The sequence below is a fragment of the Haliaeetus leucocephalus genome, unplaced genomic scaffold (assembly GCF_000737465.1).
Source record: "Haliaeetus leucocephalus isolate CR32 unplaced genomic scaffold, Haliaeetus_leucocephalus-4.0 Scaffold171, whole genome shotgun sequence".
Lineage (NCBI taxonomy): Eukaryota > Metazoa > Chordata > Aves > Accipitriformes > Accipitridae > Haliaeetus > Haliaeetus leucocephalus.
Window position 1 is genome coordinate 1,405,964 of NW_010972607.1, and position 21,312 is coordinate 1,427,275.

The 21,312-nt window shown below is 35.6% G+C and overlaps 1 protein-coding gene across 1 annotated transcript in view; it reads right to left on the reverse strand.

Annotated features, from left to right (window-relative positions):
• The window catches only part of FBXL17 (F-box and leucine-rich repeat protein 17), a gene marked incomplete at its 5' end in the record, with an annotated part of 274,656 nt that overhangs the window by 74,069 nt on the left and 179,275 nt on the right, over positions 1–21,312 (reverse strand). The gene's annotated exons all lie outside the window — the stretch shown is intronic.

Below are 21,312 nucleotides of genomic sequence, written 5' to 3' on the forward strand. Positions count from 1 at the left end.
TCTAGATTAAAGTGTAAACATTGGCCTTGCAGTACCTCACAACAGGGACTTGCTGGAAGTAACAAAAACTGAACCAAAATAATGACAAATGCCTGCTGTATTCAAACTTCTCTTCAGGTATGGATTACAAAGAATGTATTATTTGAAGCTTCTCTTTCAGGTTCAAAGTACTCAGTGTTAATAAGACTTCAGGACCTGATATCAGGCTCATTTATTTTCCCGTGACACGTGCCAGAAAGAATATTACAGGAGACTACACATTTCAGATCCCGGATATCTTTTCAGCTGCTGGGTTTTCCTTTTCAAATGGAGAAGCTTAACTGAGAAGTCCCTTAAAATTTTCTGAAGAATGTAAATAAAATGTAATACAAAGCAGCACTCTTGCATCTTTTGATGGATGGCTACAGACCACATACAGAATACACACAAATTTATATTCACAACTCACAGTGTCCATTTTGTAAATAATTCTCAACCTCTTTGAGACTTAAATATATGTAAGACAGTAACATTTACACAAACATGAAAGCAATGACATGGTTAGTGCACAAACTTGTGTGGACTTCCATTAATGCATAACAACTGCAGTCGTTGCTCAGCCATGCTGTAGTTTGACACATGCTCTACTGCCTGTTTGCCAAGTTATGCTTGCAAGCAAAAGGGATACATTTTTCAGGTATCTGCACTTCCAGTTTTAAGTTGTTTTTATGACATAGAATATATACTTACAGTCATATCTCCTCTTAAATATTATGTATTTCTGTGTTTTGTTCGGATTAGAGTCTCCTCAAAGAAAGCAGAATATGCTGACAATAAATCTTGTGCCATTTGGTATCCATTTGAGAGACAGTAATACAAAGATCTCACAGAGGAGGTATCATTAGTTCAACAGCAATCTTGTCCTTTATGTTGTTGTAAATAGTTGTTTGATTTTACAGCTCTAAAGCCCTTGGTTCACATTTAAGCATCACAAACATTGCTATGAACTTTAACATGTTCTGAAGAAATTACACATATACTAACTGTCATGGTTTAACCCCAGCCAGCAACTAAGCACCACGCAGCCGCTCACTCACTCCCGTCCCGCCACCCCAGTGGGATGGGGGAGAAAATCAGGAAAAGAAGTAAAACTCGTGGGTTGAGATAAGAAAGGTTTAATAGAACAGAAAAGAAGAAACTAATAATGATAATGATAACACTAATAAAATGGTAACAGTAATAATAAAAGGATTGGATTGTACAAATGATGTGCAGTGCAATTCCTTGCCACCCGCCGACAGACACCCAGCTAGTCCCCGAGCGGCAATCCCCCTGCAACAACTCCCCCCGGTTTATACTCTAGATGTGACGTCCCATGGTACGGAATACCCCGTTGGCCAGTTTGGGTCAGGTGCCCTGGCTGTGTCCTGTGCCAACTTCTTGTGCCCCTCCAGCTTTCTCACTGGCTGGGCAGGAGAAGCTGAAAAATCCTTGACTATAGTCTAAACCTACTGAGCAACAACTGAAAACATCAGTGTTATCAACATTCTTCGCATACTGAACTCAAAACATAGCACTGTACCAGCTACCAGGAAGACAGTTAACTCTACCCCAGCTGAAACCAGGACATAACAGAAATCAGATCAGAAAAATATTTGTTGTATGCTGAATGTATTTCTACAACTAAAAGTTCTTCTGAAATTACTAGGTTCCACTCACCTCAGTTAATTCCAAATTTCTAGCCAACTGATAGACCCTGCAGACAAAATTTCTGTAAGTTGATCTTAATTACCATATGTACTGACTATAATGTCATTCAGAAAGAGACCACAATCCATCTTCCTATCATATTTAATGGATTTCTAGAAAACAGCCTAAATGTACAGAACAGGTGATGAATTACACCAATGCCCTGCACAGCCTTTCCAGTTAAAGTTCTGTCATATTTCCATTATAAAATACCTTCACTTTCTACCTACATCAGGCATAAATTATTAGATGTGTAATTTGTGACTGTTAGCTTTTAAATAATAAGCATGCACTTATACAGCACCTAGCACATCATGAGATTTAGTAACAAGGAGTATCAATATGAGAAGGTTGAATTTTAAAACTCCCCAAAACAACTACTCGCTCCTGACCTAATAATTAAGTTGTCAGGCACACTTCCTCATAGGAGCATGTATTTTTCAAGAACTACCTCCATCTGTGATGCTGACATTCTTCAGATTCACCAAACATCTTTCCATCTTCCTTGCATAACAATTTTCCCCCTGTTTTTGATGTAAGGAGATTAGTGCACGCAAATACAGGACTGAAGCTAAGCTGTACTGAGGTTCCACACCAAAAGGGGAAATCTGCAGAAATCGAGTAATGCCTAAGTAACATTATGAGACAGAAGTCCCACTGTTGCTAAAGCATAGGCCTTTTATAACATTTTGGGATACAGACATGTCTTGAAATAACTGCAGCCATACATATTTACCTCATTTGTAAGCACACTCATGGGGAAGAAAAGGTTTACAAAACATTCCAATAACTTGTAACATTAAATTTTAGTGAGAAATATTCAAAAGGGAGACAGACTGAAATAATCCAAATAAAAGGCCTACTGCTATAGCTTACTATAGACTTAGCCTTAGGACACTTAAGAATTGTCTTGAATTCTGTAGTTTATGTATCATGGGATTAAGTCCACTGAGGTTTCTGTATTTGAAACTCAACTCTTGGTTAATTAATACACAATAAAAAGGTCATGTTAACATTTCTGGCTCAGTTGGCCCAGTTAGCATACATCTATTGCAAAATAGGTTTTATATGCAGCAGTTACAATCATATGAACATTTTGCATCTTCATTAAAAGCAGAGTTAATTCTTACAGAAAAAAGTACTAGGATGCTAACATATTAAAAAATTAAAGTAATACATCTACTTAAGTTTTGGTCCATATCAATTCCAGACTGCTCTGTCACAGAAATAGTCCCAGTCAAACAGATATGTGGTAAGCACTGGTAAATTAATTTTAAATATTCAGTGCGATATATTGAAGATCATGAAACCATTAGTTTTTTGAGAGACAATAAATGACAGTGTTTAACACATATAGGTTTTAAACCTAAAGAGGGTTGTAACTTCTCTCTCCCCACACTGCCCTTCCTCCTTCATCCTAGAAACATAATCAACCAAGGAACTAGAACAAATTAACTATTATGGAACCAGAACAAATTAACATGAAGAATACTATAACCCACCATGTCATTATGCCAGAGGTGCAAACCAATTCATTCTCAAGCAGTTTTGCAATTGCACGTTTCTTTTTAACCACATAGACAATTTTAAACCCAAAGTGTCAAAAAGGAAATGACTGAAAAATAAACCACTGCACCCCAGTTTCACATGAAACTAGGTCTATCCATGTGAAACAGGTTTATCACAAATTCTTGTGACAGGATAAAGATGACTGATAAACTTCAGTGACCAAACTAATTGAAAAAAGATGTCTCAGTTTTGTCATCAGATTTCTGTTTCGGAAAGATATCTACACACCTCTGTAGCTGATATGTAAGGGTGTTTAGGGATAATGAGCCATTTACTTTGGGCATCAGGTTGTTATGGCACATTGCCAGATGTCTCAAGACAAAAATAAAAATCCAGTACATGAGGTACAGATGGTGTAGCTATTCTTGGGTTACCTTGGAGAACAGTCTGACTCCTCTGAAGTTGTGTCATTCCTTGATATGTTAGAGACTGTGCTAGGAAGCATCTCAGTTTGGCCTCTTGAGCTTTTTCTCCTCTTACATTACAAACTACGTAGTAGTGTGGCAAACAGCACTACTTAACATGTTAATTTTTTTTCGCTATAACATTAACTTTTCCAGGTTTATAGACTGTCAATTGGTATTATACATTATTTCTTCGCTTCCAAAAAGTAGACTGCTAGCAAGGTTAAAGTGAAAAGTTATTTCTGCATGTGCATATCACTCATTTTCATAAAGGACCACCTGAACAAAATGAACTGCTACTGCACTGAGGATAAGTAAGTATGGACAGCCTATATCATTACAGCCTATACCACTGACAGCAAGAGTATTAGCAGTACATACAAAATTAATGGAAGAAACTGGTCAAATATACACATCAAAATGCAAAACTACTAGAAGCAAAATCTGCCACATATGAGGAATAGACAGGATGCTCCCTGCAGAACCTCTATTTATGTTTTTAAAATAACTGCTGATGCCAAGCAGCTAACTTCTGTGCAGCTAACTTGTGTATTGTCCTTGTTTGCTGATATGCTGCTTATTTAAGTCTTTGTCTTGCTACTTAGTTCTTTTAGTCGATTCACTTAATCTTCCCCCACAGCAAGAAACTAAAAACGTGAGCAATATTCACAACGATTTAGATATTTCCCAGTATATGCTACAGGGGAAAATAGAAAATATTTCTCATATGGAGGAATACAAGCAGCAACTAAAATAGGCAGTCTGCATGTGACACAATCAGAATAAGGGATAAACAATCAGTGGGATGGGTTCATTGTCTTGGCTAAGCATGATACATACAGGCAAAATGGAGAATTTTAGCTTTCATAAAAAAAGCGTGGGTGCAGGTATGTATGTATTTGAGATCATATGCACATGAAACAAAAGATCCAAGGACATAGCTGTGCAAACAAGTTTTATGATGCTACAGAAAGATAGCCCTGGGGTGACTCTGCATGCAGTGTGCATGCTTGCATGGGTAGTACGGGAAAGGATTACCTAGTCCATACATATTTTTATTCTAAAAATGCTGTTAGACATTTTTTGTAAAGCACGATGTTATCTTGACAATTTTGCAAAGCTGTATTCCAGTTACTATTGCCACAATAAAATATCTATGTATAAATTATAAACAGAGTGTAATGACAACATTTATAAAGTAAAAAAAAAGTCACAAGGAGACAAATAATCTGGAGCTGTGTACGTAACTAGTTCTGTCACGCTTACTATAAGGCTATTAACAAACAACAAAAAATAAGAAGCACGACACATAACTAGTAATATTCTTATATGTAGCAAATATAAGCATTACTTTCAGGTAATAGTTAAACTTGCATTTAAAGTCATCTCTCCATAGCAGCTGGTACTTCAATATTTTCCTGAACAGGGATGCTCTCCTGAACTGTGTTTGCAGTAAACAGAAGTGGGACTGTTAACATTAGTTTGTGAACACAGTGCATGAAGACACTTAGCTTTAATCATTTTTTTCAAATGCTAAAAAGTCCTGAAAACAGCTTGTTTTCTTCAATGCCAGATAAATTGCTACCTCAGTATAGATCATTTATTTGTAAGAAAAATGTTTCCTACAATACTAGTAATTGGTCTTTTTCCTTGCTAGTTCAACAAACACTTTTCTGCTTGTCTAAATCATAAGGCAGAAATCTGCTGAAGGATCACTGTATGACTGGAAAACTGTTCCATTCATGGAAGTATCTCATCACAATTACCAGACTGCTTATTTGATAAAATCATCACCCCATTTTTCAATTTAATACATCTCTATTTCCTAGAGACTATGTGATATTAAAGTGATGAAATCCAAACACTGCTGACCAGTTAAGTTACAATTCCATTTAAAGCTTTGTTTAAGGGGTTTAGGCTTTACCTTTGCACACACTGTGACAGCTATTTGTAAAAAAAAAGACCATCAACAACAAAATAAAAATTGTTTGACAAAGTCTTTTAGGCACTTGAAATGAAAAACATTAAAAAAAGTTTTCATACTCGATTAACTGTTTCCTTTTGTATCTTCTCTTCCAGTTTTCATGTAGCTGCATAAGATTGCCTTATGAAAGTTAGAAAGGTTTTTTTATTATTCATGAACATAACATAGAAACATTCCTTTAAAAAGCACTGTGATTCCAATCTATAGAAGACTTTGCTCATTATGTGCCAGCACTAAGAGATGATATTAAACCATTTTGTTACACATGAAGTAGGTCAGACTGTTGCCTTGCAGATGGTCCATGATATAGTATCAATCCAGAAGGTGCAGGATAGCTCTACAATTCCTCTGGTTTGCCTACCTAGGAAAGCTATAGCAAAATAATTCAGGGTATGAATTTGGTAGTTGTACTTCATGCTTCATTAACTCCTTGAGTTGACAATTATGCTGCGTCTCAAAGTATGCATAATCAGTCTTGTCCTACACATGGAGAACATAAAGTATTTAAAGCTTCTTCAACAGCACACAGAAAGTACTAGTAACAATAGAGGACATACACTTTGTATCATGTAAGTTATGAGAGACATAAATACCCCCCCAAATCAAATTTTATTCCTTTTTTTCTCCTAGGAAGAAGTAGAATAAAGGGAAAAGTGACAGCAGTTAATTTTGGAATCTGTCTTTCCCAGTAAGTAACAAGACTGGGAAGACAATTCAAAAGCAGAGAAGTAGGGTAGATTACACATTAAAGCACAATGTAATTTTTTCAATCATGTCATATATTCTACACCTTGTCCTCCCTCCCCTCCTCCACCTTCCTTTAAACACCTCTTGCTTCTTTTCTTTCAATCTCTGCCTTTATTTCTCCATAAGGCTTGATTCTGCCCTTCTTCTGAACTACTCTGGTATCTAAAGCCAAAACCTACTCTCAACAGAGAGAGCAAACTGAATCTTATTTTTCACTAACTCCTTGAGTAGACAGTTATTCTGCATCTCAAAACATGCATAATTTGTCCTTCCTACCAGAGGCAGTAAAAGAGAAATCTAGGAAATGGCATCACCCACACGAAGCAGAAGTCAAACATGCAGTAACAGCAGGCTGGAATGAACAACCTGACTAAAGAATACTCACTGCTTGAAGAAAAGATTAGAAACTGAACAAAATGTTCCACTTTGCACAGACAACCATGAAATCATGGCAGGCAGGCTTGGATTTTTATGTCAAGGCATAAACTTCAGAACTGTGCTACCACTGCAACAGACAAGAAGATATAAAGACCCGAACAAGAAAAATTCTCAGGGTTCTTCCGATCCCATCACTTAAAGCAACTTTATCTAGCAAGTGTAAAAACCGCAAGAATTTATTTCATCATTAGTTTTGTTACAATTTGGCAGGAAGCCAAAGAGTTACAAAAAGGAGGACTCTTGACCTGAAAATTAATGCAGGTCCTTGCAGGAAATAACAGATGTCAGTTTTCAAGACAACAGAGAAACACTTGGGCAGGATGAATGACTGGTTTTGTGCCTGCATGGTCTAGCAGATGTCTTGGACTATGAAAATAATATTTTCTAGGTAAAAAATATCACAGCCTTTCTCATGAAAACTGTCTGCTTCTTTATATCATATGTTCTAACGCTTACTTATTTTGCTGGCTGAGAGGGATTTGATAAGCTCCAAATAATTCTAGTCATCTATGATATCCAAAAGCAAAACTTCACAAAGCCAATTTCCACAAACCTGAGAAAGTAAATCCCTCTCTCTGCTGCTCGTATTTTTCAGTCCTGTCCTGGTGACTTCTCTCTGACTAATGCATTTGCAAAGCTTCTTACATTAGGCTGTGTCCATTTTTCTTTCTGAAGTGGTGACTCTGTAGGTCAGCTTGCCTAATTTGGAGTCTAAAGCAGACATGTATTTGTGCATAATTTTCCCTGTTTATTTGCTGCCAGACAGTTTGAGGCTTACTTGTGCCTACAGGACAGAAAAGATGTCTCCTGGTCTTTGATAGCTAGAGAATTATTTCCTAGGTTCCTTTAAATGGAGAGAGTTTTTCCTAATATTTCACATCTTCCTATACTAAGTTCTCCTTTGTTCATGAATCAAACTAGAAAGAAGCTTTTAGCTCTCTATTTAAACTATTACAGTAACAGATCAATTTGTGAGCTTTCTGAATCACATCACTTTTATATCCATTTTTTATTTTCAAACTTCATTTTCCCTTTAAAATGTCATTCTGACTACTTACACTTTATAAGAGCAATCCATACTGTCATAATTACATAAACCATCTCCAAGTATATTATGTATCCCTACCACAAATGCAGTTATTTTTCCCACCTAACTTAGTTTTATGTAATTTTAGCCTATCCTTTCTTCACTAAGAACAATGAATTGGTGCCAAAGATTCTAGACAGAGCAACAAATATTTTATCAATCAATATTGCTCTCTTGGCGCTCAGATGCTATTTGGATAGACAGAAGTGTTTTAAAATGTCTGTTAGCTAATTCCACTTTTAAAGTGACAACCCTGATACTCACAAGAAGTTCACAAAAAGAGCTTTCAAATGCCAGATGACACAAACAATACTTCTGAAATCCGCTTAAAAGTTGTATGCCCAAGAGTCTGTGCAGAACCCATAAATACTGTACCTAGTTTTAATCAGATTACTGATTTTCTAGTCACGAAATCCACATGTAAATATTTAAGACAAAACTATGTACCTTTTATTCTATTGCTGTTTGCAAACAGAAACAAAACCCAACTTCAGATGTAGCTGTCCTCACTATCACAGCTAAAATGTGAAAGTATTTGTTTTGCTTGCTCTTACACTAAGAGGCACTTGGAAAAGATAAATATATGTACCAAATAATGCAAGCTGAAATTAGACATGAGCATGGAGCTGGAAAGACCAACTTAAAAAACTAAGTTTCTCATTACAGTGAAGCCATTTTTGAATAGGGGATTCTTCTGCTTCAAGAACAAATTAAAACTGAGGGCACAGGGCATATCTCAAGAACAAGTGGTTCATATCTACAAAAGCTAAGATGATTTCCTGCAAATATGCAAGTAACAATGGCAAATTAGAAACACTGTAATTTGAGAACAACAACAACAATAAAACCAAAAGAGAGGCAGTAGAAATGCTTACTCTACAAACCACATACTTGCTAAACAATAATGTGTGGTAAAGCTAGTGTTTGTAATGCCACTGTAAACTGAAAATAGAGATGGACACCTATTCTAACTTCCAGTCTAAGAATGTAAAGACAGTAGAGATTCATCATATCTAGCCACACAAAGTTACTTATGAAAATCATATAATCATTTAGGTTGGAAAAGACCTTTAGGGTCATCAAGTCCAATCGTAAACCTAACACTGCCAAGTCCACCACTAAACAACGTCCTTAAGTGCCACATCTACAGGTCTTTTAAATAACTTCATAGATGGTGACTCAACCACTTGCCTGGGCAGCCTGTTCCAATGCTTGACAATCCTCCTTTGGCACAACCTGAGGCAGTTTCCTCTTGTCCTTTTGCTTGTTACCTGGCAAAAGAGACTGACACCCATCTCACTACAAGCTCCTCTCAGGTAGCTGTAGAGAGTGACAAGGTCTCCCTTCAGCCTCCTTTTCTCCAGGTTAAACAACCCCAGTTCACTCAGCCACTCCCCATAAGACTTGTTCTCTAGACCCTTCAGCAGCTTTGTTACTCTTCTTTGAGCATGCCCCAGCACGTCAGTGCCTTCCTTGTAGTGAGGGGTCCAAAACTGAACACAGCACTCAAGGTGTGGCCTCACCAGTGCCGAGTACAGGGGAACAATCACCTCCCTGCTCCTGCTGGCCACGCTATTTCTGATACAGGCCAGGATGCCACTGGCCTTCTTGGTCACCCGGACACACTGCTGGCTCATATTTAGCTGGCTGTCAACCAGCACCCCCAGGTCTTTCTCTGCCGGGCAGCTTTCCAGCCACTCTTCCCCAAGCCTGTAGCGCTGCATGGGGTTGTTGTGACCCAAGTGCAGGACCCGGCACCTGGCCTTGTTGAACCTCATACAATTGGCCTTGGCCCATCGATCCAGCCTGTCCAGATCCCTCTGTAGAGCTTTCCTACCCTCAAGCAGATCAACTCTCCCACCCAACTTGGTGTCATCTGCAAACTTGCTCAGGGTGCACTCAATCCTCTCATCCAGGTCATTGATAAAGATATTAAACAGAACTGGCCCCCATATTGAACAGCCCTAAAGTGGAAAAGTAGCTAAGACTTTATAAATGTAAATGGCTGAATTCACAATAGTCATGAAGAATGAAAAAATACTAAGAAAAGTGTCTGACTCTCTGTAAATTTCTGACTCCAATATCCTACCACTGCATGACAATTTTCTTCCTGTCAGTATTTGTACCAGATGGTCTAGAATATTCTGTTTTTTCAAAAATACCAACCCCCCTTTTTTTTTCTTAAGAAAAAAACCAACTTTGCTATTACACAGAGCTTTAAAACCAAATGTATACTGGCTCTACAAAGCATCAGACAGCAGGAGGTTCCATAGCTTCAGATCTGACTCTCTGCAACTTTTCTTCTAAACCTCTAGAAACTCCTATCATATAAAGCATCTGATTCTAACGAAAGCTTTTGAATATACGACGCATATGTGTCACTGTTGCAAACTGATTCCTGTACAGGGAACAAGAAGGATAAGGGCATGTGCCTATGTGTGTATTCTTTTCCTCAAGCAAACAGGTGGCTTGGGCATCCCCTAACCCTCGCTGAAGACCTCCTCCCTACCCCTTCCACTCTAACATCCACACCTGTTATTCCTCCTGTTCCTGAGAGAAAATTATCTATGCTTTAATACATGAGTACTTTCCAGCCCAGGAATTCCCTATGCCCCAATTTTCTTGAGGGTCTCGCCTCAGAGGTCCCCATGTCACAGCCCACATTCCACTGCCTGAAACTATGTCCTAACTCTGTGTGGGCCAGTCAAACTTCTGGAGTGATCAAATCCCTGGACCCCTCTTCTCTGTTATTCCCAAGGGCCACCAGCACCTATTAGTGGCTTCTAGGTGAGCCTGCTATGTTGCTTGGCCCTTCAGAGAAAAGGTGCTTTGGCTCTTAACTTTGGAAGACATTGAAAATACCTACGCTGCACTCATGAAAACATTAGGAAAGTGAGAAGAGGCCAGGTCTAGGTCAGAGGGCACCTACAGTAGCATTCCTCATACAAAGTGACTGAAATTCAGCAATACATATCCAAAATTTGCAATGGCCAAAGTTAACACTTGATTTTTTTTTTTTCCCCCACCAACATTCTGGAACGTAACAGTGAAGGACGATGTCTCCAAAACAGATCCAGGCTGCCTCGAGACCATCAAGGTTACCATAAACTCTGTATTCAGTGTAGCAGAATTTGAAAATATTTTACATAATCAATTAAAACTTTGAAAAGCAAAGAGAATCTTTTGAGTTCCAAAACAGATCAAGGTTCCAGCTGACGGCAAAAAATCCAGGGATTTTTTCCCTAAACTGTGGCTGCACATGTTATTGCTGTGACTGATTGGTTTTATTTTGAATTCTTTTACTTTTATTCCCATACATCTAAAGCTGCTTTTATTCCCTATGTGATACCATCAGATGTTGGAGATTTAATGTCTATGTCAGCAAAAAACCCAACAAGGCTTTCCATCTTTCACAATCTGATGTACACCAACTCTCATTCAACAAAAGACCTGTCAGTAGCTCCATTATCAAATACAGTAATAAGCTTAACTTTCTGTGTGCAGTTCTAAGCCACTTCCCATAGGAACTATACAAATGCTTCTTTGTTAAATCTTGATTCAAGATTATTGACTTTTTATCTGCAAACTGTGAGGTGCTTCAAAATCTCTAGTACTGGAATCTTTAGTAATGAGATGAGTGACAATACACAAAGTTGCAACTATGATGATTAGAGAATCATGAGCATCTTACATAAGGAACAGAGTATAGATGTGTGGATGGGTAATTTCACCCATCTAAAGAAAGAGCTACGTGTACCTATACTAAGAAAGTATTACAGTGTTGCTGTATGCTACATGAAACAATCAATCTTTCCACAGGACCCATGTAATTAATTAAATCTCCATGAACTGGGGAACTTGGTTGTTATGTGATGGGTTGGATCATTAGTCCCCACAGCTTTCAGAATCACCTTTTTTTTTTTTCTCTTTTCATTTTTTTAAATACCACAGTGCAGCTACATACCTCAGTGACATGCAGGCACTTTGTAAATTTGAAACAGGTTTTGTGCACGCACATTTCATATATATTTCTCAAACTGTTTACAATTCAAGTATTGTTATTTGTTTGTTTGGCACTAGCAGCAATATTTTCAATTGCATGAACAGAGGTAAATATACGAGGGTGCACCTAGTTTATGCAGTCCATTTCCCTTCCATTAGAGACCTTCCTCTTCCTAAAATCAAATTAAATGGTATTATGCATTAGCAGAAAGTCATCAAATTGTACTTTATTTTACCAGAAAGACTACATTGTTGACCTTTTTATTTTGATTAAAAAAATAACAGGAATGCACATGAAGAAATTCACCAGTAACGTACTTGACTTACAAAATGTTCAACTGCATTATAAATAAGTCAAATATGTAAAAAAACCCAAAACAACTGCTATTTAATCTTTTTTCTTTACCCTTAAAGACATCCTTGGAAAACATGTGCTATTTCTGTACTCCAAAGGCAATTTTTCAATTATGATTATATAAGAAACAAACAAAGAAAGAACATTCATCCACGGTATTTCTTCTGCCTGCATGTTTGTATATGCATGTGCAGTTATGGCTAAACACATAGAAGTGCAAACACACAGCTGTTGGCAAATCCCTCTACATAAGATCACAAAAAGATTTTGTGCAGATACACAGCCAGTGTATCACATACTCTCATTTAGAAAACCTGTACAAAACCTGACTGGTCATAAATCATAGCTCATAAGACAATATGGACTGCAGGGGGAATAGAGATCTCAATGAATTAGGTTTCTTTCAGTTTGCAGTCTCTATTAGTTTCAAGGTGTACTTGTATATTTATTGATTAAAGGACAAAATAGATTTCTTTTTTCTTAGTAATAACATTTGATTAGAATGGTTTCTTAATCCTCCTCATTTAATTATCTGACAAGAACACATGGTAGACAAAGCAAGTTCTGTTTACATAAAATTGTTGAACTAAATCTAGGAAAATTAAAGAAATTATTTGTTCTTAGACTACCAAAGAGAAAGAAAAGACATCATTAAGTAGCCGAAGTGAAATCTGTGGGTATTATAATTTCTTTCAGTGACAGACACAAGCATCACTTCAAGGATTTACAGGCAAAAAATGGATACTTCAATCCAAGATTTAGACTAAGTATACTGATTAGTAGCTGCCGCAATTATCACCCTAAATAAAGGGTTTTTCACTGAAAATTCCCTATCAACATGTCTTTGCACTTCCTCAGCATACACAAGAACTGCCCCGATCTAAACAGTCCCGTGTGGACCCAGAAAGAAAGAACAAAGTCCTCCATAGAGCAATTCCAGTACATGGGCTCCAAGAACTCACATGTGCCAGTGCCACCAAATTCAACACAAAACACACCTGCCACTGTCACTCTGATTGATTAATGTGATGTAACTAAAATGCACAGATCAAAGAAAAGGGAGTGAAATTTTAAATATGTTACTGTGCTCATTTTTCCTTAAAACCATAGTTCCAATAACTTTCCATTTAGTGTCATCTTTCTGCCTGGCCACCTGACGTACCCCAAGACCTGAAGGATACAATGCTCCCAGTCAGCTGTTCTGGCTTCCTCTATGTGACCAAGATCCTAAAACTTTGGTACTTCATTAGTTATGACCCTGACCACCCAAGTTTGGGTCTGGAAATAGCTTCCAAACTCTGTTACACTGGTTTCATTCCTCCTTAACATTCATCAAGAAAAATTGATCTACTAATCAGGCAACAGTGTTTTCTGTTGGTAGAAGAAAAGAAAAAGAGCCAACTGTAGACTAACAGTAAAGGTTACATTCCACTGCTGTTTTCCACCTCTGCAGGGATTCAGATGAAAAGTGAGAGGAGTATAGGAGATGTACAATACACATAACCTGGGATTTGTTGCACCAGACCAGTAATTGGTTTAAGTTAATTACGCTATGCATCCTTTTACTAGGCAGCACCCATTAAGTACTATGATCCCTTCTCTTTCACTTTTCATTATGGAGATGCTACCAGCAGAGCTAGCAGATTAGGACATTAGAGAACCTTAACCTGTATTGCTGCTCAAATATAAGGAGTTTGCCTCATTGTGTCTGCTTTCAAAACAAAATGAAACTTAAACAACTTGTGGTTTACCAACATGAAAATATAGCAATATCCAAGCAGCCAAAAGAAGCTTTTATTTTTTTTCCAATATCCCCACTGGTTTAAAACAAAGCTATAGGCAACATTGACACTGACTTTTAATGATATTTCAATGTAACTGCAAAAAGAAAGCAAATATAACTAATTCACAAGGCATTAGTTTTTTTCCTAAATAATGAGTTAATAAGTTAAAAGGAAATAGTGAAAAAACTGCTTGTGGCCTAGGGAAGAATTCAGTGTGATAAATATGCAGCATAAAAAGCTTCTGATAGGAGAAGTCATTGGTTGGCTAACCAAGAAATAGAAAGTTATTTTTATGAGTATTTGTTAACATTTGCTCATTTCCAAATTTATTAAGTTCCAGGTTAATTTCAAACGCAAAAATAACACACATTTCTTCTTCCCACAAATACACTACTGTGGTAAGATGAAAACAATGGACTTAAAGTTGACTCACAAGCTCACCAAAAGATGTTACAAGGTCAATGACCACACAGCATGGCTTGTGAGGTTTAGGTTGGGCATTAGGAAAAAAAAAAATCTTTAGAAGCGTAAGTGCAGCACTGAAACATTGTCCAGAGATGCAGTGGAATCTCTCCCTGGCGATCTTCCAAGAAATAGCCAGGCCGAGCCACAGTGGACCTGATCTACGGCTGGTGACAGCCCCACCCCGAGTGCAAGGCTGGACTGGATGACTCACAGAGGTCTGTTTCATGCAAAACTTCTATGATTTTTTGATCATACCACATAATAGTTTGGCTAATGTTCATGTTGAACCTCCAATGCAGCAAGACCTAGATCTTTGAGAAATTCTTACAGACCATAAGAAAGCTGATGAATACCTCTCATTTCCTCCTTGGTATTTTTGTTTCCTGGTTGTAAAAGTAGTTTGTTTCCTAGTAGTAAAAAGTAGTTTGTTTCCTAGTAGTAAAAAGTAGTTATTCTAGGATGCTTTCTTTGTATGTGAGTGAGTAGCCAACTTAAGATACCTGACAGATGCTTAAACTGAGAAAATCCTTCTGTTTAAGTTGCATTAACTCAAAAAGCAAGATCCACAAACTAATGAGTTATTTAAGAAAACACAGGTAAGGGACTGTGAACTGCTAACACTGCTGACAAGTTGGTATTCATTACCATTTAATTTGGTACAAATAAAAATGAACTACAGTGTTTTGAAACATAAATTTGACACAAGACTATTATTACTGATGTAGGCCTACAGGTTTAATCGAGGAACATATTTGCTTCCACACTTGAAGCAGAGAGAAATGTTTCTACTACATCTTCAAATTAAAATGATTTATGCAAAACGTAAGGTACAATTTCAGTGCTTTCAAATTTTGGTAGTATGGAAAATTTCTTTTACATTTCATCTTTACTCTAATATCCACACATGGCAGAAGAACCAAATTCCTAAAGTTCCTGAGTTCCTAAAAGATAATTTAGTTGCATCATGTACAACAGAAATTCTATTTTGAAAGTCTAAAAACCCCAACAAAACATTGACCTGGAAAAAAAATTTAAAAGTTTTAGTATCTTCAGATTACTGAAAAGTTTTAGAAGTGTGTAAAACTGGATCATTATATCTAGCTAATAACATTCAAACATTCCTAATATTTGTATTCTTTTTTAAAGTATCTAAACAGGTTGACATCACGGAAGTTATTTCATTTATCAATTACCAAATGTGTATAACAATAAACAGAAGAATCCAAAATGTGTATTTTTAAAAAATTCATATATATTAAATTTGTTTTCTTACCTTACTCAAGAATTCCCTTTATCCACTTTTATTCCTTTCTCTTTGTACTATCAACCTTGTACCTATATATTTTTGAACATATTTTACTACTTTTCTGTATTAGGCATCTTGTAATTAGAAGTAATACGGTTCAGTATGTATAGCTAAAAATTAGGGGCAATGGCACCAAGCCAAATAGAACTGCAAATAAAGCAATCTTGTTGTCAGAGTTTTGGAAAGAAATTGACATTTCAATAGCTAAAATGATCCCACTTGACTTATGAGGAACAAAAATACATAACTTGAAAGCTACTTTGAGACTGATTTTTCATAGAAAACTCTTCAAATCCTTGAAGTTGACCAAACTAAAATTTGTATGTCAATTTATTAATTTTTGAAAGCACAATGATTACTTGCCTTTCAGACTATTTATGAAGTGAATCATGTCCCCTATATCAGAAATAGAACAGTTTCTACAGTCTGTTGTACTGTGGTGTGGAAAGAGTTTACAGTTTACAAAGACAGGATGAAATTCTTTGTATACTTCATTACAGAGGTAAAAATCAAATGCTTTTGTCACAGCAAAGCTAAACCAGAATTACCACAATTAAAAGGAACGCAGAGCAAAAGAACAACTTATTCCACTTCATTAACTAATATAAAATATATTTTGGATGCATCCTCTTTTCTCAGACAAGTTCATAAAACCCCATGTTATTAGAGGTTTTATTACTGTTTTTGCTGTTGACTCATAATTCATGTGCCAAAGTAATATGAATAAAAAAATGATACAGTCCCTACTTCTTGATATTTAAATATTGGGCCACAGATGTCATACTTAAACATAATGATCTATTCACGTATATACATAATGAGGCCTTGGTAATATGCCAGAAGGCAGAGATGCAAAAGATTTAGAATTTGTTTTCATATTCTCCTTTCCATTCTTAAAAACATTTAACCATTGAACTGTTATTGTTAAGCATTTTCATTTTTTTATTAAAAAAATAAGGCTCTAAAACAGTATTTATCATATTGCTGTGACATTAGCCATTTGGTTTTACTTCTATTCTATTGGACTACATCAATATCTTAATCAGTATTTTTTTCAGGCATTTAAACAAAAAAAATCGTTTCTCGGTATTCAATCTTAGTGCAATCCTTGAGACTACAGAAATGATTAAAAGAATAGATTATTTCTTTTTTAATTTAGGCATTCAAAATAACTGCATTATTAGTACCTACATGAAGTACTTCATCTATTTTTTAAGGCAGGCAGACAGTCAGATTATGGTCAAAATTAACCCTCCCTTCAGTAATCTGAGTATTACTGGAATTCAACAACTAGCCAAGAGAAGTTACAAAATAGAATATAGAAAGGCAATCCTACCATCAAAACCCGGTATTTTTAAAGACTTAACTCAGTTTTAGTAATCATGTTGAAACAACTATATTACTTGCTAAGAAGTTTAAACAACAGTTATCCTATTTAAGCACTCTGAATGGAAATCTCCCTTACAGATGCTGCCTGAAGAATCACTTTTATTTAGGCAACACTAAAGGAACATACTCATTTTAAAATTTAATTTGTTAAAAATATATTTTATAGTGCATGAAAAAGGGGATCATAACACTGGCTCCCAGAATTTAGAAGAAATAAATTGCAACTGCAAACTAGCTCTGCCACTTTAAAATACGGTGGAACTCTTTACTTCTATGATTACATATATCAACCAGAGTTCTGTATCGTAACTGATTAAATGGAAAAAGACTTGGTAAATGCCTTTTTTTCCTTTTTGAGGTCTGTTTTCTCTCACTTACGAAAAATACAAATGTTGCTTTTAAATTTAGAATTATGAGAGGGACCCTTAAATAATCCCCACTGATACTAATACTAGGTTTTATAAGAATAATTTCAAATATAGCTAATGTATGGATTTTTTTGGAAGTATACTGGTAATTGCTACTCAACAAATAAAGTGGTTTAGGGGCAAAATTTAAATGAATTCAAAAATTCAATGAATTAAATATAAAACTGGACTATAGCAACAGTGTGTTAATATGAGTCATTATTGGTGTTTGTCAGAAAATATTAAATGTTTTAAATGTTTACATTAAATTATATTCTAACCAAGCCAGAAATAGATACATGTTAAATACAAGTTCCACAGCTGCTTTTATCAAGTAATCTACCTTTGACTGCAAATCAAATATTCTATTAGGAATGGTATTCTCTGTTACAGTGTGAAATTAACAGATATTGTTTGAAATGACAGATAAGACAAAAATGTAAAATGACAATACATTTCTTTGGTAGTTTGGGGGAGTTTATCAAAATACAAAACCAAACTGCAATGACCCTAATATGAAAATAATTACATAGCTTACATGTAATAATTTATTTGCACTTTAAATCAGTCTTAAGCTGCAAACAACAAGGTTTTAGATATAATAATTTCAAAAATATTTTTGCTGTGTGGTAGCTCATTGAAGAAGCATCTAGCACACTGTTTTTGATACAGGGGTTAACGTGCACTGAAGGAATAAAGCTTTATGTTATTTTTTAAAGGTCATATAAAACAGGAAATACAAATATCACAAGAGAATAGAAGCTGGTCTTGGGTCAGATAAAGTTCAGTATTATAATATAGTTTCCTAACACAGTAAATACAGCAAATGAATAAACAAGAACTTGAAACTGTATTTCTGGCAACATTGGCAGAGGCTGTGGCCATTTCAAATTTTGTTATATCAGAAATACCTTTTGTCTTTTGGCAGAATGAGGTGCACTGTTTCAAAAAATTAACTGAAACACCTCTCATGATAAAAAAGCATAAAATTAAACTTTCTATTATGATTGATAAACTACTGCCAAGTTTGTCACCAAACAATTGAAATAACAACCCAAACCACTAAGTTTCCCACAGAAGAAATTAAAACAACAGTACCTGTGGATCTCTCTACAAGACAAACCAAACCTGAAGTAGAAAACATCTCTGTTTTCTACATTTAGAACAACCAACTGGGAACAAACTGTGTACAAATCATAGGCTTCTGCTGTGTTCATCTTGATGATTCAAAAGTGCATCTACATCCAGCTCCCTCCAACTGGCTATTATACTGCATTATTTTTAAGGGTACAGGTTAAGGGGGACAACCCACCTTCTCGTATGACAAAAATAGTTTGGAAGTTTGTCTCATCTCATTGTTCAGAGAAAATTCTTTATTATGTACTGTAGGACAAAGGAATTGTTATTTGAGAAATATGCTATTGCAGTAATTTATCTCACTGTATGGGTCTTGAAGATGCATGGTGGTATCTCAAATCAACTTTTGAAGAAAACTGCATGGAATTTTTGTGACATTGGGAATACTTATAAAACTTATACAAATAAAATTTGTTTTTTGATAGTTACAAATTATATATGGTGCTGACAGATTGTTCAAGGGCTCTTTTCTGCTTCAGGGATTACTTTTGATAAAGTTTTAATTTGACTTCTTACTAACAATTTCTACTGAAAACTCCAGACAGGTGACTAAAGTTATCTATTCACTCCTTGAACACTCTTAACAGGACTAAAGAAGATGTCCTCTGATAGGGTTCCAATCCCAAAATACATGATTATACAGCTATCTTTCCTCACATTAACAATCCTACTGGTTTAAATGTCAACAGGATCCCTTATGAAAATAAAACAGGTGCCAATATATGCAAGGCTGTATATGAACAACTACTCCAAACTAAAACAATACAAAAGGAATATAAAAAATTAGAAGAAACAAGTTGAAAAACATCCTTATAAAAGCTGTATACTCTGTATTTTTTTCTCCTGGCTAGAAGGAAATGTACAGATGTTCTGAAATACATGAAAAGACTCCAAATCTTCACTCGGCACACTCCAACATAAACAGTAATGCCATTTAAACAGAGGAAGGGTTAATAAGTTATACTGTGTATTGCTGCTTTGTTAAACTACATAAAACTCTAACTCATCTCTATTGCTAGAGTAAGCTTTCACTGATCCTTATAATTACCAGAGTTTCTATTGTAATATTTGTTTCAGAATTCTGAAAGAATGAACATTTTAATATAAAAGCAAACAAAACCTCTTTACTAGCTGCTAGAGATTTTGTCAAAGGAAGTTAAGTATCATTAGTGTATACAACAGGGTACAGATTGCTTACCATCCACTTATTCTTTAAGTAATCAATTCTTACTGTCTGCTAGAGTTAAACTTGCAGCCTATCCACAGAAAAGGAACCTTAAAACTAAGCAAAGAACTTCAAAATTTGGCAGTAAACATCAACAATCCTGCTGATTTACTTCAGTGAGTACAGGTTTCTGAATACTTAAGTAACAGAGCAGAAAGTAGAGAGAAAATGCTTTTGTGGAAATGAAGAAAAGATAAGTTTATAAGAAAGCAATACATATATATTCTTTTTCTCTCATATGTATATAGCAATAAATATATAAATGAATTAGATAATATAATACTACCATTTTATACACACACAAACTTACATATATAGGTAACATATATAACCACTAAAGAAGATAACAGAGGTCCTGGTCCTAGAAAGATTACCCGTACACTCATCTACAACCATAAACATAGTTCTCAGTGTGATTACTGTTTGCATGCACTTGGTCATTAAAAAAGTATGAAAGAGAAATACACACAGGATAGGAAAACGTAATAGGAGAAATACTGATTCTGAGAAGAAGCGAAACTTGGAAATCAATATAGCAGCAATTCAAAATAATTTTGAAAGAGAAAATGAAAGCTGTATTTATTTAAGTGATATAAATTAAGTAAGAGATTGTAAGCCGGTAATGTGTGAGTATGAAACCTTTTTAACTCAAAAATGTATTTACTACCTGTTTCATTCTGTCTATCCATAAGTGCTGCATTTATCCCACAAAAAATATATTTCCCTTCTGAGTAATACTGTACAAAAGACATGGTGTTTTAAAAATAGATTTTACAAGGCTAAAATTAGGAAAGAAATAGTTTTAGTGAGATCAACCATTAGAGAAATTTGCTAATCCAAGTGTGAAGCAGAAACGAAACCTTCTTTTGTGAGGAAATACCCACAGTATGCTTATTCTTTATGATTTACATGACAAATGCTGAATACTGGAGAGGAAACTCAAGTGACTCTCATAGGATTTATCTGTATTATTCAGTAAGAAGACCTGATCCCCTGATAATTAAAATATTATATTTTAAAATAGAAAGCATATGTACCCTAAATATTAAGACAACAGAATTTAACAGCATCTTGGAAAACTATTTTAACATTGTTAGATGTATCTCACTTCTGAGAAAAGAATCTATTATCCAGTTTTGAAGAAAAAAATGCAGCTTACAGTTATGTTTTGTCTTGTGACGGTTGGACTTGACTCAGTATAAACACTATCTTATCCTCCAGACATCTAACTTGTAACAGCTATGCCCCATCTATAACATTTTAGAATAAAAACTATGTAATTCAA